The 16,117-nt window shown below is 53.0% G+C and overlaps 1 long non-coding RNA gene across 1 annotated transcript in view; it reads left to right on the top strand.

Moving 5' to 3' along the window:
- LOC129046144 (uncharacterized) overlaps positions 1-16,117 on the top strand; it is a 129,448-nt gene that overhangs the window by 24,550 nt on the left and 88,781 nt on the right. Inside the window, exon 4 of the long non-coding RNA XR_010405924.1 lies at positions 2,613-2,727. This is a non-coding gene — a long non-coding RNA (uncharacterized LOC129046144). The remainder of the gene's footprint in view (positions 1-2,612; positions 2,728-16,117) is intronic.

The raw sequence follows: 16,117 nt of genomic DNA on the forward strand, positions 1-16,117 counted from the left end.
TGGATCTGAGGCCAAACCTGGCTTCTCCACCCACTGGCTGTATGACTGGGGCTGAGCTGGGTGACCTCTCTGCCTCAATTTCCTCAACTCTAAATAGGAACAAAAGTAGCCCTCACCTCCCCAGGGTGCTTGTGAGAATCATATGTGCTCACTCACAGAGAAGTGTTTCGCATAGTAAGTGCTCACTAAATGCTGTCATTGTTCGGGAGATGCACATTAGGTAAGATGTGGGAGTTGGATCTCGCTGTCTCCACCATCACCACTCCCTCTGTCTCTCTCGGTCCCCATCTGTCTCTCCTTCTGTTTTGGACTCTGTCTCCCTGTCTCTCGCTGTCTCTGACTCTCTGTTTTTCTCTCTCTCTCGTGCGGCCATATGAACTTTATAAGCATCTGTGAAAATGCTAAAAGCGTGGAAAAATGAAGCTAGAATACAAAGAGGAAAATGCAGGCTGAAAAGGAACAGTACCATGAGGGCAAAACCATATCATTACACAAGCTTAGAAATATTAATGGCAAAAAAATGCACTTTTCCAGCGGGATGTGGGGCCCTTTCCATCTGTGCGGTGGGCTGTGGTGGGGGCCTGCCAGGACCAACAGCCCGGCCCGTGGTTGCCTCTCTTTCCTATATCTTTGGACCCAGTGCAGCCTTTGGACTGGGGAGAGCAGAATGATGAAGAGCAAAGATTCTAGCCCCAGATGGCCACGGAGTGCCTTCTTCCCTGTCATATCCTTGCTGCGGGACCCTGGGTAGGCAGAGTTAGTTGGTGATTTGTGTTCTTCCAGCTCATTTACAGAGCACCTGCTACGTCAGGCCCTGGGATGCAACAGTGTATGAGATAGACAAAAGCCCTGCTTCATGCCACTGAGATCACAGGGGTATGCATATGGCAGATAACATAGACGTGAGTGAACAAATATGCAGGACAATTTTAGAGAGTGCTAAGTTATCTGACTAAAATAAAATATGGTTATGTAATAGAGAAAGATAGGGGTGGAGTTACTTTGCCCTGGGGTTAAGGGTCTGGGAAGGCTGCTCTGACCTTAATTCAGGGACCAGAATGATGAAAAGGATCTGGGCATAGAAAGTTCTGGGAGAAGGACATTCCAGAAGAGGGAATAGCAAGGGCAAAGGCCCTGAGGCAGGAACAAGCTTGGGGGCCAGTCATGATTGGAAGCTTTCAGAGGAGGAAAAGATCTCAAGAGCAGGACAGTCTTTGCTGAGTGTTTCAAACAAGTCACTTGCCCTCTCTGAGCCTCTCTTCCCCTGTGTAAAATGCTAAAATCCAGTAGTGGGCCAGAATCTCTCTATATCAGGGAATGATTGGAGCTTGGGAGGATTTGTCTTGAAACTGGGGACAGCAGGACCACTCTTTGTACTTGGATTATTTGGGGTGGCTTTTGGGGGGCGACAATGGAGGTTATTTGGGGCTGAAAGCCATGCCCCAGTCTCACCATGGCTCAGCCCCTGATTTCAGGAGTTAATAGCCGGAAGCACTCGGCATAATGCCGGGCACAGAACAAGTAGACAGGAATGGGGAGGGCATTCCAGGTGGGAGGAAAGGCGTGGAGACGGGAATGTTTAAGGCGTGTTAGGGAAGAGTGAGGAGACCAGCTTGGCTGGTGGGGAGGGGTGAGGGAGGAGGCTGGAAAGACAGGTTGAGGCCCAGGATGAGACCTTGAATGGCATGCAGAAGGAGGGTGGACCTTAGCTTGTAGGCAGTGGGGAGCCATTGTACGTTCTAGAGCAGGAGAAGCCACGGAAATGGTTGTTTTTGGTTTGGTTTTCAATGAAATATTTTAGACATTCAAAAAAGTAAGAAGGATAATAAAATAAGCTTCTGCGCAGCCATCATTCGGCTTAAGAAGAAAACACCCCAGTATCGTTGGCAACCTCAGAAACCCCTCCCCAGTCGTCTCTCTCCTAAAAGTTGCTGCAACCCCGGATTTGGTGTTCAGGATCCCATGCATGTCTCGGTTCTTCTGTTGTTTGTTCGCTGGAGGTATAAAGTACACACCGTCAAACGCAAAAAAATCTTATACAATCTGATAGCTCATGGGATCACCACCTGCATCCAGTTATAGACCGATTCTAGCATTTGGTCTTGCTGTTCTTGAACTTCAGATGCGTGGAATCATTCCGTATGTACTGTTTGGTATCTGGCACTTTCACTCACTGTTAGGCCCATGAGCTCTCTCTGTGTTTTGCGTCCGTGGTTCATTTCCTTTTCTCCACTGTGTTGTAGTCCACTGTTTAAACAGACCACAGTTACCTTAATCACCTGTCTATGGAGATGGACATTCCTTCCAGTTTCCAGTATTTTGAGTAGTGCTGCTGGGAATGTTCTTGTGCATATCTTTTGGTGGGCATAAGAACACCCTTCTTTTCGTCTCTGTTCAAGAAGGGAATTGCAAGATGATGGGGTATTTGCATATTTAGTTTTTCGAGCTGTGGCCAGTTTCCCAAAGTCACTGTGCCACATCTTTATACTTTTACGCACACACACACACATCCCTGAGGGTTCGGGGACCCTGATTCAGTTGTGGGTACAGACGGTGTCTCTTGTACATTTGCTTCTGCAACTTGCTTTTTTTTTTTTTTTTCCTACTCTGAGTCCTGTTCCAGAACTCTGTGCCCAGTGGTGTAGCAGCTCGGATGCATCTATTTGTTCCCAGTGTAGGATCTGTCGTGTCAACAGACTGCAGTGATCTTCCAGCTCCTGTGCATGCGTATGTAGCTTATTCCTCTGGGATTCTCTTTCTGGATTTTCAGGATCATCTCCTATGTGTTGGGTCAGGCCAGTGAGGATGGGCGTCAGGGAGCTATTGCATCCATCCTGGTGGGAGATGAGGTCGAGCGGCCGCTGGTACAGATGGATTTGAGGGACATTTAGGGAATCTGATTGTGGGGGGAGGAGGAAGGAAATAAGACCGAAGACCGGGACGCTGGGGGCCAGAAGCCCGTGGTTGAATCCCTCGTCCCACTTTCTGGCTGGGTGACCTTGGGCACTTGATTTTGTTGTCACAGCCTCGGTTTTCTGATCTGTACTTGGGATCATTCACCTGGCCTGGCAGGGTGGTTGTGAGGGTTGGGCGAGTAGGGACATTTGTGGACTAGGCAGGGTTTGAATCCGTTTATTAGCTGGCTGACTTTAGGCAGCCTCATCCTCTCCTCTTGTCATCTGTAAAATGGGGATAACTATACTACCTGCCTCCTGGTGGATTTGTGACAAGGCAATGAGATCCCATACGTAAAGCATTTATTACGCGCTCGATAACGGAGAGCTATGCGTTATCATTGCTGTTGTCATGCCTTCTCTTTCCTTCCCTCAGAAGGTGGGTGCCGGGAGGGCACGGCCTGGCCTTTAGCCCCCCTCTTCCTCCCAGGGTCATCAGAAATCTGTGGAGTCTCACTACACACGACGGCTGCGTCCCGGGTGGGTGGGCTGGGCGAGCCCAGCCCCTGCCAGAGCCTCGGTCTCCTCCTGTAATATGGGGCTCGGGGCAGGGCCTGCCTGACCAGGAGGTTCCCGCTGGGCCTATGATTTAGAAAAGGGAAAGAGCTCTAGAGTGGGTAGGCGGGGCCTTGTGAGGGGGCGACATTTTCTTAACAAAGCTGTGGATGCAATCTTGGGGGACCTCCTGGAGATGGGGTGGGTGGGGGCGCTTCTGACTGAGCCCCTTTGGAAAGGGGACACGGGGGTGGTGAGAAGAGAGAGGAAGGGCACTGTGACTCTGCTGACCCCCCAAGGGAAGGTTTTCGCAGCAGGGATGTCCAAGCCCCTTGCTGTGGGGTGGGGACCACAGGCCGCAGTGAGAGGGAAGCTGGCGTCCCAGTTCCCGACCCATCTCTGATGTCCATGTGCTGTGTGGCCCTGGGTGCCGGGTCTATCTTCTCTGTGCCTCGGTTTCCTTTGCCGTGAGTGTCTCAGGTAGGCCTCGCTCCCTCACCTGCTGGATCTCCCGGCCCCCGCAGACCCCCTGGCCCGGCCCCCTTGCCCGCGTGGAGGCTGAGGCCAGGGCTCAGGGCCAGGGCTGCGCACCTTGACAACCCGCCCACGTCAGGCACAAAGGCCCATTGTTTGGGCCCACGTTGGCGGGGAAGCGGGCGGGGAGCAGCCGCCTTTCTCCCAACCCGCTTGTGGTCGGCGGGGACTGAGGAGCGATTCACAGAGGCCCCCGCCCCCTGACCGGGCACCGGGCCAGGCCGCCTCCCGGGCAGGCACCCTTGCCAAGCGGGCAGCTCCTACGCTGAGCTGGGCCTCAGTTTCCCCAGCTGAGAAGAGGGCGGCCGAGTGGCCCTGGCGGGGCGGGCGGAGCTTGCTCTTGGGTCTCGCTGCCCTGAGATCCCTACCCGTGGGGCTGCGGCTTCGCTGGCACAGAGAGGCCTCCCCAGCTGCGCCTGAGGAGGCCAGAGGCATTGGGGCTTCAGGGCCTGACAGGCCTGGGTCCAAATTCTGGGTGATTTGGGGTGAGTCTGTTCACCTCCATGAACCTTAGTTTCTTCCTCTGTAAGAGGAGACTTGGAGGCCATGGCCCTCGGGGAAAACGAGAAGAGCTGCCACAGGTGACATTTATTTGGTCGTTCATTCAAAAATACATCCTGGGTGTCACGCAGGTACACGAGTGACTGTAGAATTTGGGTGCAAAATGAAATACAGTGCCCCTTGTTCACAATAAGAGCTTCAAGATGAAACCAAACATGGCAGCTTCTAAGCGTGGGACTCTGTGGGATGGCGCGGGTTGCTTGCCCATGAGCCCCCCTCCTACTGTGCTGGGCACTGTTCCGGGCTTGGGGACGCAGCTCATAAACAGAGGAAAGCTGTGGCGTCGTGGGGCTGACAATCTGTCAGGGGGACCCAGGGCTTCCTTGGGGGCTGCCTGGTTGATCTTTCTGAAGCCAGGTGCCCCTGGAGACTTGCTCCTCTGGGGCCTGCTGGCCAGGCCATGCTGGGTGAGCTGGGGCGCCCAAGCTTCCCACCAAGGCTTTGGTGTCAGTGACCCCCCCCGCATCAGGCTGGGCCCCCCCTGGAGTGATGGTTGACATTTACTGAGTGCAGACTCCATGCTGGGGCTGATCCAGACACTTTTCCCAGTTAACGCAGATCATCTTTGTGACAGCCATACTAGGAGGCAGGGCAGTGTGGTTCCCCTCTAAACAGATGGGGAAACTGAGGCTCAAGTCAGTGAATGGCAGAGGCAGGATTTAAACCCAGGCTGTCTGGTGCCAGAGCCTTAATCTCCTCGTCCTACTGTCTGCCAAGGGGGGCAGCGGTGAGCCAGGTGGTGTGTGCCTGGGACAGAGGCCCTGCTGGGATTCGAGGCTGGGAAGGGCGCGGGTGTGCTGGTGGCCCGCCAACTGCCACCTGGGTTGGCCCTGCTGTGGCCCTGAGTCACAGCCCTGTGTCCTGGGAAGCTGGCTGTGCCTCGGGCACCTGTGGGGCCTGAGTCACAGCAGAGCACACCCTGCCACCCTGCCCACCTCCCGCCTGGGCCTGGGGACAGGTAGGCCCTAGAAGCAGATCCCTAGGCAGGAACTCACATTTGTGCCCACTGTCAGGGGCGAGAGAGGGGCACCTGCTTGCAGCCCCAGAAGCACATTTCTGCCTTGTCTCATTGAGCCCAAGCCCACCCTTCCAAGTTATCCCAAGATGGATTAGCTGGATGGTGAGTTACTGAGCTCCCTGTCCCTGGGAGCATTCAAGGAAGCATCGCCTGTCAGGGTGCTGAGGAGGGTCGCTGTATCAAATTGGGCCTGGCATTGGAGTATGTGACTTCCAAAGCCCTATACTTTGTTCACGTACTTACTTTTGAGTAGCTACTGTGAGCAAATGGTCTAAAATCCAAAAAGTACAAAAGGATAGGGAGTGAAAAGTAAGTGTCCGCCCTCCCTGACTCCCAGCCTCCAACTTTTCCTCCCCAGAAGCAGCCACCATTAACTGATTTGTCCCCCCCAGAGCTAATTTATGTACATACAAACAAATATATACATTGTCCTTTCCTCCGTCCTTCCTTCACACACAAATGATAGCCTACTGGTTTATACTCCATTCTGCTCCTCATTTTATTTGTTTTACTTGACAACTTACCTTGAAGGCTGTTCCAGATGGCACACACGGTGCACTGCTGCCTCACACGTCTTACCCTGCCACTCGGCATTCCTACCCCCCCCAAATAATCTGTATAACACATTTAACGAAAGGGTTTTCAATCCTGAATTCTGCATTTTGGGGTTGGTGCGGTCCTCCACTCTGGTGATGGCCTGAGGAAATTTTCTAAGTTTGACTGGAAACTGCAGGGATGTTCCTGGGGTGGGGGGTGGGGGTGTCTGTTTTTGGTTGAAATCATACAAGAAGTAAAAGAGAGAGAGCAAGAGCGAGAGAGAACCTTTCACCCACACACCTCCATGCCAGGCACTGATGATCTAATGGTGAACCCCACAGGCACCAGCTCATCTGCCTGCAGTGTGGTCAGGTTGTGGGAGGAGGTGCCCATGTGCGGTGTCAGGGAGCCCAGAGGAGAGGACTTCCCGTGTGTGTGTGTATGCGCGCGTGCGCACACGTGTGTGAGGGGTCAGCGATGAGACCAGTTAGGTGGGGCTTTAAGGGATGCATAGGAGTTCATATGAAAAGCGTGGAGATGGGCCTACCAGGCAGAGGGGACAGCAGGAAGAGCGAAACACCTTGGTGGATGCAGAACCGACTATCAGCTTCAATTTATTGAGTACCTACTATGTGCCAAGTACTGTGTTCAGTGCTTTAAAGTCATTGCTGCATTTAAACTCCCCAGAATTCTAGGCTATTATCCCCCCCACTTTACAGATGCAAACCGAGGTGTAGAAAGGCATAGTCACGTGCTCATGGCCCCACAGCTGTAGGAATTAGAGACTGGATTTGAACCAGGCGGCTTGAGCTCTTGGACGTTCTAATATTTCACAAAGGCCAAGGGATAGCTGGCAAGGCTCTGAATGTTAGACTTCAACCTCTGACCTTCCCAGCTCAGGTCCTGCCCCTGCTCAGAGGCCTTCAGTGGTTCCCCATGGCCCCAGGACCCCCTGGTCTGAGCTACCCTCCGCCCCTGCAGCCAGCGTGGGTGCCTCGGGCAGCACGGGACCTTTCTGGTGAGCTGGGTACTGCAGGCACACTCCCTAACTGCCAGGGAGTACTCGGGGCATAGTGACCCTGGCCTGTTCCCCCCCCACACCCCCGCCGGGGGGTTTCAGACGCGGCTGGAGACTGGACTGGATTCCAAGGTCTTGGTGCTTCGAGGCCCCTCCGGGCTGTCGCACGTAGAGCTCTGGTTAGCACTATGGCCCAGCCCTTCTGGGCTCCGAGGACAGAGTGTGACCAGATCCTGGCCCCCTAGACCTGTTTCCCATGTGCTTTGGTGGGTATGGGTCTGAGGCTTTTGAAATCCCACTGACCCTGCAGTGTGGGAATTCATCACCCTGCTCTCCCGGTTAGACCATACACAGATGAGACAATGGAAGTTCAGAGAGGTGAGGTGACTTGTTTAAGGCCACACAGTGACGAAAGGGCAGAGCCAGGACATGAGTCCAGACCCCAAGTTTGACTCTTAACCATCCCACACTGCTGCCTCTGTTCAGGAGGGTTTTCCAGTCTGCCCCTGGGCAGGGGCTTCATCTCTCTCACCTGGTGTTCTGGAAAGGAGCAATGAACCTATTGTCCTGGGGAGCTTGACTGCTGTGCCCAGGAGCGCAGGATCAAGGGGGGACCTGGAGAGGGCCCATGCGGCTCCCCCCACCCCTCTGCCAGCATTAAGATGCAGACCTCCTTGCTTCTCTCAGCAGTGAGAGAATAATAGTCGGTTCAAATGTCAGGCCTGCTCTGTTGCCTGTGGGGAGACTGGTTGAGCAGGTCTGGGGGAGGGACGGAGGGAGGAAATTATTAATAATTGCAAAGCAGCTGACCTTGTTGCAGGCCCTTGAGATGAGGTACAGGATTGGGGGCGCTAATCCTAGGGACCCTGCCCTGGAGGGAGGGGCAGCCTGCAGCTTCCCGGGGGCCTGTGTGTGTGGAGAAGGCGATTGGCGGCACAGAGTCAGCCTGTCTGATTTGAGGCACGTCTTGGCCTCCCTGCCTCCCATCAACCCCTATCAGGAAGGCTCTGCCAATGGCAAGAGGAGGCAGGAAAGAGCCTGCAGTGTGCCCTCAGAAGGTGTCTCACTATAGCCAGGTAAGGCTGGCGTTGTTATTGTCTTCAGTTGGCAGGGAAACTGAGGCACAGAGGGGTTCAGTTGGGATTTAAACTCAGGATGTTTGATTGCAGCTAGACTGCCCTTGCTGGTGTCTCCACACTCTACTTAGGGTGAGGGAAAGCCCCCCCGCCCCCAGCATCAGCACGATCACCAGTGTTATGCCCCAGAGGATGGGAGTTGGTCCCGGGCTTCTCTGAACCTCAGTCTCTTCATCTGTAGAATGGGGAACCAGAGTTCCTTCGTCATGGGTCAGGGGTGGTTGACAAGGGGAGGAAGTACAGAGGTAAAGGGCAGGTTTACCACCTGCCTACCATCTCCTCCCCTCCAGCGCCAGTCCCTGGCGCCCATCGCTCTACCGACGTCCCTTCTTTCCCCCTTTCTCCAGCACCCACTGCAAGCTCTCCCGGTTAGACCATACACAGCTCTCCACTGGATCTTCCTTGGCCCCTGGGGGACCTACAGAGCGGGTTCCCTAGCAGGGTTTGATCAGTGCACACTCTAGCAGCAAAATGGCTTGAATGGTGCAAGCCGAGGCCATTCAGAGAAAGACTGGTGGGGGTTCTGGGAGCCGAAAGCCGACCTCTGGGCTTGTGGCTAGCTGCCGCCGATGGCAGAGGCATGCCCGGATCGCGTGCCACTGAGCTCCAGGACTGCCGCGTCTGTGGGGGACCTCCGGGCGTCCCCCTCCTTGGCCTGCCCTGATGGACCGATAAGGCCCGGCTCGGGGGAGGCGGCAGCCATAATTACAGGCCTCAGTGGTGGCGGGAGGCGAGTCATGAGGTGGGGGTGACTCAGAGGATTGCTCCACGAGTAGAGCGGGGGTGGGGCCGCCTGCCCGTCTGCCCCTCACCCCACTGGCCTGAGGAAGGCCTGGGCACCCAAAAGGCCCTTCGGGGCCACTGGATGCGGCCAGGCCAGGCGCTCACCCCTGGGCCTGTGACTAGGGCCCCGTGCCTCTTGGCATCCTTGGGGCTTGGCTTTGTGTCGGGATCTGGGCGGCTGGGTTTTCCCCTTGCTCCCTCTCGGGCATCACTTCTGGGAAGTGGGAATCAGGGCTCAGGGGCGCCAGACAGTGGGATCTAACTGAGAGCAGTAAGGCTTGTGGCCTTGCAGATTTACTGAACCACGGGGGCAGGGCACCGGGAATCCCAGATTAGTGACATGTGGGAACTCCAAGAGCCAGCAGGTGCTGGTTTTTAGAACCAACATTTCCAGGTTCAAGGATTCATGGATTAGCAGATTTATAGATTTATAGATTTATAAAATCAGGGAATCAGTTACAGTCAGTTCCAGAGAATTCATACATCCATCGAGGGAGAGATTTTTTTAAAAAATCACAGCAGCTGGGGGCGCCTGGGTAGCTTAGTCGGTTGGGCGGCTGCCTTCAGCTCAGGTCATGATCCCAGGATCCTGGAATCGAGCCCCGCATTGGGCTCCCTGCTCCGCAGGAAGCCTGCTCCTCCCTCTCCCACTCCCCCTGCTTGTGTTCCCTCTCTCGCTGTGTCTCTCTCTGTCAAATAAATAAAATCTTAAAAAAAAAAAAATCACAGCAGCTGAAGAATTTAGGAATAAATTGTCTTGGTGTCTTCAGCTTGCTCCCACATTGGTCAGAAAGAAGAAACAAGAAAAGGGAATGAAAGTATAAATATTCATCTTGTTCTATCTAGCGAGAGGGAAAGCTCATGAAGCTAAAAGTCAACAACTGGTGAATTGAGACATTCGTTGTGCTGGGTTTTTCTTTTGAACTTTCTCTGGTTTTGAAATTTGTCAAAAGGAAAAGTTGGGGAAAAGTAAAATAGGAAATGAAATGTAAACATGAGGTGTAGTGTAACAGATGATACACCTGGGTGATCTGTAATAGGGTGACTTCGTGATTTCTGCATCTGTGATTCTCTTGATTTGTTCATCGTGGTTTTTATCTATATGATGTTCAGGTTACCTACTGTAGGGCCGGAGCTATTCTAGAGGCTCTGCAAATATTAACTTGTTTAATTCTTAACAACCCTATGAGGTGGGTGTCATTGTGGTGCTCGTTTCACAGATGGGGAAACTGAGGCACGGGGGGGGAAGTAACTTATTCAAATCATGCTCAGTGCCTTGTTAGGAGCCTGCTACCTGCCAGGTACTGTGCTAGACTCTGGGACAGACACTGTCCCTGCCCTTGGGGAACTTGACAGCGGAGACAAATAATAAGCAAATGGGTGAGATTATTGTAAGTTTAAGGAGGAAAATGAGCCTGCTGCTTTGAGGGGGTGCAGGGTGCAGGGGCTCCCTCAGATCAAGCGAGCTGGAGGGCCCATCTGAGAAGGTGGTTTTGAGCGGGGGCCCAAGGGAGAGAAGGAGGCTCACTGGCAGAATGCCCTCCCTTTGCCCCGGCTGTGCCTTCTGCCGGGAGCGCCCTTCCCTCTGCATCTCTGTGCCAAACTCCCACGCACTGTTCCAGGCCCTGCTGGGCAGGTACTTCCTCTGGTGGTGGGAGGTGGACTGGGGGGCTTCCCCAGCCGGAGGGGGAACCTGTCCTCCCCTGTCTTCTTTCTCCTGTCTGTTCCTGAGGCAGGCCCTGAATGTGGGGGGCCTCCATCGAATCAGCAGCAACACCCACCTGCCAGCCACTATGCTGGGGTATCTCCCGGAGTTGGAGGCAGGATTACCTCCTAGGAAGGAAATGAAGGTCCAGAGAGGTGAAGAGACTTGCCCAAGGACGCACAACTAGCAAGTATTTAAAGAGGGGAGGGGTCTGCACTCAAGACTTACAGGCTGCCTTTTGGTTATTGTCTACCTGCGACCTCCCTGCCCACCCTGGCTGGGGGCCTCTTGAGGGTAGGTCCTGGGAGCCCGAGTTAGCTCGGTGCCCGGCATCCCCTAGCTCCGGGCCTGGGCTGCTTGGAGAAGGCGTGTGGAATGATTTGACCTTTTTCGGGCTGAGAGCATGAAACTGAGCAACAGCTAGCTAGGCCAGAGCCTTGGGGGGTGGCCCTACCCCCAGGGGAAGGCAGGTGGGGACCGGAGCCCCGGTGCCCGCTGGTACCCTCTATGCCCCAGTGAACACTGAGAATTTACTTGGGACAAGTGGGCCCACATCACCCCCACACTGGGCTGGTTCAGACCCTTTGCTCTCCAAGCCTCTTCTTGGAACCCCCTGGCACACAGGCAGACTACCTGCACACCCGGTTCCCAGCCTGACCCCAGGGGCTCCACCAGGCAGCGGGGACAGGGAGGTGTTCAGAAGGTTCTGCCTTAGAGGAGGGGTGCAGGCATGTGGGGGCGGGGCCCCCCTCCCTGCATCTCTGTCACTGAGGGAACTGGCAGGGTGGAAGGAGCCCAGACCTGGAGTTCTCAGACTGGGTTCAAAGCTGCTCTGTCCTTTGAGGCTCTGAAGTCTGAACACTTGGTCTTATCTGCAAAACGGAGACCATAAAACTACCCGCCCCAGGGATGAAAGAGTAGCGCCACGGCCAGCACATAGTAGGTGCTCAAGCACCCCGGCTGTTGTAGCTACAGATTAGGGCGGCTGCTGAGGATTTCCGAGTCTTTGCGCGCTCCTTCATCTCACCAGTATTTCCTGAGACCCTACTATATGTCAGGCCCTGGGTAGAGTGTTAGGGGCCCGTCACAGAACAAAACAGACAAAATCTCTGCCTTTGGACAGAGGGACAGTGAACAGGGGAACAAGGAAGCAAACAGCATCATTTCCGACCGTGGTAAAGGCTTAGAAGGAAATGAAGCAGGGAGGTGTGATAGAGAGTAACTGGGCACTTCTTTAAGGAGCGGGGCTGGAGAGGGCCTCCCTGAGAAGCAGCGGCGGCCTAAAAGAAGGGTGTTGAAGGTGCAGGGAACGGCAGAGGCAAAGGCCCCAAGGTAGGAACAAGTGAGGTGGGTTCACAGGGCCGCCGCCATGGGAGGCGCAGGGTGAGGGAGAGGGAGAGGATTGGAAAGAGAGGGAGGCAGGGGTGAGGACTTGGAATTTCATTCCAACGGTGATAATTATAAACAAAGACCAAAGTTGTGAATGACTACAATATACGAAGTGCAAACTCATGGTGATTCACTTCCAGCCCAGAGCTTGGGCACTTTGGATCGGGCTCCTGAAAGAAAAGCACCTGCATGCCCCTCCCCTGCCTACTTTCTTGTGTAAAGAAATACAAAGGGAACAGGTCACTGCCATCTGTGAGGTGCAAACACAGTGTGTAAGATGCAAATGTGTTTGTTAGTTGTGAACGTGGCCACAGCGTTTGGCCCTCGGTGCTTGTGAGGGGGGTGAGGGGGGCGGGGGGGGGGGGCGCGTAACATCACCAGCCCTGATTTCAACAGCACCGTGTCAACTGGGGAAGGCTTGGGAGATCAGCTGGTCCAACCCCCTGACTCCCAGATGAGGAACCTGAGGTCCAGACGAGGGGAAGTGAGTGGCCAAAGGTGACACTGACTCAGAGGCAGATGCAGGACTTGAACCCAGACCCCCGACTTCCAACCCAGACTTTCTGAGAAATGGGTGTCTTGCCATGTGCTTCCCCTTTGTTCTTTCCTCCCAGACAGAGTCAGCTGCCCTCAGGGCTAGGGAGGAGGCCTGGGACAGGGGTCTGGAGATGTGGGGCCCACCCCCTCACTCTCCTGAAGAATTTCTTGGTGTTACCCCTGGCATTTTGACCCAGATAATCTACCGTCTGCTTTGGAGGCCATCCTGGTGCAGCCTTCAGACCATCTCTCCCATGGAGCCCTGCCTAGAAGCGGGGGCAGAGGAAGGCAGACGGGGAAACTGAGGCACGGCGGGGGAAGTAACTTATTCAAATCATGCTCAGTGCCTTGTTAGGTGCCCGGAGATCATAAAGTTGCAGGGAAGGAGGAATTTCACTTAGAATTAGTAATGATCCCCGAGGGTTAACCCCCCAATGGCATTGCTGGCTATTGACGTAAACAACAGGCGTCTACAGGATGAATAACCCAGGAACTACTCCCATGTCAGGAGAATAGACCCTTTGGCTCAAGACACAATTTCCACACACAACGATTTTCACAGAGCGCCACTTCCCATCAGCCTGCAGATGAGCACGCTGTGACCTGGAAACCTGAGGTCAGGGACTCAGAATGGACGGCCGCACAATGAAGGTGCTGATGCTGAAGAGGTGGCAGCCAGGTGCGGAGAAAGCCATTCCACGGACTTGAAGAGTATGGGGCGGAAAAGGCACACTGGAAAAAGAAATGAGTTTCGAAGAGTAGACTTTATGTATTTATTTTTTAATTTTTATTTATTTATTTTTTAAAAGATTTTATTTATTCATTTATTTGAGAGAGTGAGAGAGAGAGGGAGAGAGAGAGAGCACATGAGGGGGGGAGGTCAGAGGGAGAAGCAGACCCCCTGCTGAGCAGGGAGCCCGACGCGGGACTCGATCCTGGGACTCCAGGATCGTGACCTGAGCCGAAGGCAGTCGCTCAACCAACTGAGCCACCCAGGCGCCCGAGTAGACTTTATTTTTTAGAACAGTTTTAGATTTGCAGAAAAATGGAGAAGATAGCACCCTACACCCAGTGTCTCCCATGGCTAACGCCTTCGCCTTAGTGCAGTGCGTTTGTTACAATTAATGCATCAGTGTCGAGGCGTTACAGTGAACAAAGTCCGCAGTTTATTCACATCTCCTCAGGTTTTACTGACATCCTTTGTCTGGTACAGGATCCCACTCAAGATTCCGCATTGCATTTAGTTATCATGTTCCTTTAGCCTCCTCTTGGCTGTGACAGTTTCTCAGACTTGCCTTGTTTTCCGTGACCTTGACAGTTTTGAGGAGCGCTGGTCAGGTTTTTGGTAAGCTGCTGCTCTATTGGAATACTTTGATGTTTTTTTTTTTTTAATTTTATTTATTTATTTATTTATTTATTAAGATTTTATTTATTTATTCATGAGAGACAGAGAGAGAGAGGCAGAGGGAGAAGCAGGCTCCCAAGGAGCAGGGAGCCCGATGCGGGGCTCGATCCCAGGACCCTGGGATCATGACCTGAGCCGAAGGCAGACGCTTAACCATCTGAGCCACCCAGGCGCCCACTTTGATGTTTTTCTTATGGTCAGGGGAGGAAGTTCTCAGGAGGAAAGTGCCATTTTTATCATATCGTATCAAGGGTACGTCCTATCAACATGATGTATCACTGTGGGTGTTGACCTTGGTCGCCTGGTTCAGGTAGTGTTTGTTAGTTTCCTCCACGGTAAAAGTTACTCTGTTTTCCCCTTTTCATAGTATCCTCTTTGGAAGGAAGTCACTCTGTGATTCAGTTTTGCTTGTATCAGTAGGGACTCAAGGATATTTATTTTATTTATACATTGGGTTATAATTCAACACTACTGTATTTTGTTGCTCGGCTTGTTCCAGCTTTGACCACTGGGAGCTCTTTCAGTTGCCCCTTGGAGTGCCCTCGTCAATGTTGGTGTTTTTGGTTAATATTTTGTTTGGCTTTTGTTTTGAGCACTTTCTTATCTCTGGCACCACAGGATGCTCCAGGCTCATCTTGTATGTTTCCTACGCCAGTCTTAGAATCAGCCATTTCTCCACGGGGAGCAGTGGCTCCTTCTATGGGAGAATGGTATTAGAAACCAAGCTCTGGTGTCGGGTGTGCCCATGGTTAGTGGGGTGGCATTTCTTTTAGGCCTTCTCAGCTGACAGAGCGAAGAAACTTACGTGTGCATATTAACCCACGTATATACACCGGTCTATAAATATTTTTATATGTATCCACCTGTATCTGTATTTAGCCAAACATGAGTTCATCCTGATGTCTCCAGGATCTGTTATGTTTTATAATGTGATTTGAAATAGTGGTGTGTCACCATATTGATAACCATAATTATAGCTACCACTTACTGAGTGCTCATGATGGTTGAGTTCTGTCTGTTTAATGGGCATCATCTTTACACTGCATGATGGCCCTGGGTCCTGGTTACTCCCCTCAACCCCATTTTACCGATTAGCACATAAAGGCACAGAGAAGGTAAGCATATTGCCCAAAGTCTCCCAGCCAGTAAGTGATGAAGTAAGTTTCAAAACCACCTTCAGTCATATCAAACATTAAACGCACCTACATCATTAATAAAACTTAGACACAATTGAAAAAATAAGAAAGAAAAAAACCCCAAATGTTACCTTGCAGCTGACTTGCTGACATAGTACTACATTTTGAAGATACCTCACTTAAATGTCATGATTTCCTTGGAAGCCAGTACATTTGTGTTTTGGATCTCAGACATCTTCTGCTTGAGGTTCTGTTGTCTCTAATGACCGACAGATGAAAGAGCTCGGGCATTTGCCCTTACCAGTTTCCCCGGCCACCGTGTTGGGCCATTCTCAGTACCTCCTTCCAGCTGGCCGCATGGGAAATTCGCAGGGACAGAGTCTTCTGGGAAACATGCCCTAGGCAGCTCAGATCCCAGAGGGGCAAAGGAGGGTGGAAAGGAAGCATGGGTGCAGAGAGCGGGCAGGCAGCCCCTGAGGTGTTCCTGGTGTCAGTCTGGTCTCACCTGCTGGGCCTCTTCAGGGAGTCCTGGACAGCAGCCTGCCCTGACCCCCAGTGTGGCCTGGGGCAGCGCAAGCCTGGCCCCTCCTCTCAGGCCCGCCTCAGCCTCCTCAGGCCCAAAGCAGCCTGGTTTCACCTCCTCCAGGAAGTCTTCTTTGCCTGCACCACCCTCAATGATGTCCATGTTCCTGAAATCCCAAGCCTAGACCAAGGGTCTCAAACTAGGAGCCCTCAGATATGCTTTCTTTAGCTTGCACAGTGTCTTCTAGACATCAAATTTTGATTTGGTTCTAGCATTGAAGAGCAAGAGGTTTCCTATGAACACGTGGACGCCCAGCCTATCTTACAAGGGTTGAAAACCTGGCAGCCCTGAGCTCACATTCCCACCGGCTGGTTCAGCCCCGTGCC

Source organism: Mirounga angustirostris, unplaced genomic scaffold, assembly GCF_029215605.1.
Source record: "Mirounga angustirostris isolate CCGP_5_RB_7025 unplaced genomic scaffold, mMirAng1.0.hap1 SCAF_10, whole genome shotgun sequence".
NCBI classification, from domain to species: Eukaryota; Metazoa; Chordata; class Mammalia; order Carnivora; family Phocidae; genus Mirounga; species Mirounga angustirostris.